Raw genomic sequence first — 2239 nt, 5'->3', positions numbered from 1 at the left:
TTCTGTCGTGTGAATACACCACCCTTTATTTATCCATCCTCTGTTGACAGACATTTGGGTTGTTTCCAGCCTTTCGCTATTGCAAATGCTGCTATGGACATCTGTATACGGATCCTTTGTTCTCTACGTTCTCATTTTAATGACATTTTATTCCTTTCTCCTTTTGCATTATACTCCAAGTCCAATTTTCTTTTTTTTTTTCACATCTACAACAGATTTATTTTTCAAAGGAATGGATTTTGAGAGAAAATAACATAGGGCAGAAATATGGAATAGAAAATAAATACAAAGCCGGGTGTGGTGCTCACACCTGTAATCCCAGCACTCTGGGAAGCCAAGGTAGGCAGATCACTTGAGGCCAGGAGTTCAAGACCAGCTTGGGCAACATGGAGAAGCTGTGTCTTCACTAAAAATACAAAAATTAGCTGGGTGTGGTGGCGGGTGCCTGTAATCCCAGCTACTAGGGAGGCTGAGATGAGAGAGTCACTCGAACCCAGGAAGTAGAGATTGCAGTGAGCCAAGATAGTGCCACTGCACACTGCAGCCTGGGTGACAGAGCAGGACCCTGTCAAAAAAAAAAAAAAAAAAAAAAGGAAAGAAAAGAAATACACATGTAGGTGGTTTTGCTAATTGTTTTATAACCATAAGAAACTAGTTCAGGGACTACCCTGTATAAACCACAATGAAGGTTCCAAAATCAGGGCTGAAAATTTCAGTCTCTGGTTTTCAGGATTTAGGCTGCAGTCCTTGATTCTGGATAGGTCACTGGGTGTGTGGCACAGCCCCTGCTTTTAACCAGATTTGAACAGAAGAGTGGCCACTTGGCCCAGGTGGAAGTAGACGAAGTGTTTGCTTTCATGCGTCACATAACTCCCAAAGTTCCTCCCCATGATGCAAGCTGCATGGGACTGGACCTCTTGTCAAATTCCTTCTTGATACGAGCTGCCGTGTCCTTCTCTCTATTCTATTTCTCTAGCCCCTGAGCAGTGCACTCCACCAAGTCCTACTGCATTTCTTCCAGCATGTCAGCATTTTTTATCATCATCTTTAGTCGTTTTGCACATGGCTACCTAGGGGGCAAGCAACCCTCCCGCCTTGGCTTCCCAAAGTGCTGTGATTACCGACATAAGCCACCATGTTCAGCCGCCTCTGGAGTTTTCTAGGTGCAGAACGACTATGTCTTGGTTGAAATGCAGCTGGAAGCACATTCCCTCGAGGCAAACATGGCCACATCGCATCGTGGGGAGGAACTTCAGGAGTTATGTGACACATGAAACAAAATGCTTCATCTACTGCCACCTGGACAAAGTGGCCACTCTTCTGTTCAAATTCAGTTAAAAGCAGCGGCTGTGCCACACACCCAGTGATCTATCCAAAATCAAGGACTGCAGCCTAAATCCTAACATTCTAGATTATTTCTGAGACAGCTACCTTGACATCCATCTTTTATGATAATAATCCCTTGGTCTTAGATGATTCCAGCACACGGGGCAGTATGTGCACAGTAGGTAGGTATCTCTTCAACAAATGTTTGTTGGTGTATTAGTTCACTCTCACACTGCTAATAAAGGCATAGCTAAGACTAGTAATTTATAAAGGAAACAGGTTTCATTGACTCAGTTTAGTATGGCTGGGGAGGCCTCAGGAAACTTACCATCATGGCGGAAGGGGAAGCAACGTTGTCCTTCACATGGCAGCAGGGAGAAGAATGAGTGCCTAGCGAAGGGGAGAGCCCCTTATAAAACCATCAGATCTTGTGAGAACTAACTCAGTCAGTATCGTGAGAACAGATGGGGGAAACGGCCCCTATGATTTAATTATCTCTACCTGGTCCCTCCCACAACACGTGGGGATTAGGGAACCTAAAATTCAAGATGAGATTTGGGTGGGGACGAAGCCAAACCGTATCGGTTGGTTACGTGTCAATATGCCACACACACAGGTAGAGGGCTGCGTATTTAGCATTTACACTACAGGGTTGATGCCGTCTCTTTGGGCATGATGGTTTCTCTTGGCCCAGTTGGACCTTAACACTTGCTGGCATTAGATTAAGTGGGCAGGATGGGCACTGCCCGGATGCCAGGTTCTTGGAGCCAGGGCTCACAGTTTCAGCCTATCCCACGTCATTTGTGCTCTCAGTCTTCCATGATGTTGAGACCTTAACTCTGTGATGTCTAGAGTTTGTGGCCACCTGTATGATTTATATTTCAATGCATACTTTTACTTAACGAGAATTTAC

General features: G+C 45.0%; 1 pseudogene; it reads right to left on the bottom strand.

The window, feature by feature from the left end:
- Positions 1-791: 791 nt before the first annotated feature.
- LOC105728902 (dynein light chain 1, cytoplasmic-like) lies at positions 792-1045 on the bottom strand (annotated as a pseudogene).
- Positions 1046-2239: the final 1194 nt, after the last annotated feature.

This window comes from Aotus nancymaae, unplaced genomic scaffold, assembly GCF_030222135.1.
Source record: "Aotus nancymaae isolate 86718 unplaced genomic scaffold, 86718_ANA_hifiasm-v0.15.2.pri h1tg000021l, whole genome shotgun sequence".
Classification (NCBI taxonomy): Eukaryota; Metazoa; Chordata; class Mammalia; order Primates; family Aotidae; genus Aotus; species Aotus nancymaae.
The sequence above is the reverse complement of the archived record's forward strand: the minus strand, read 5'-3'. Positions and strand labels throughout refer to the sequence as shown.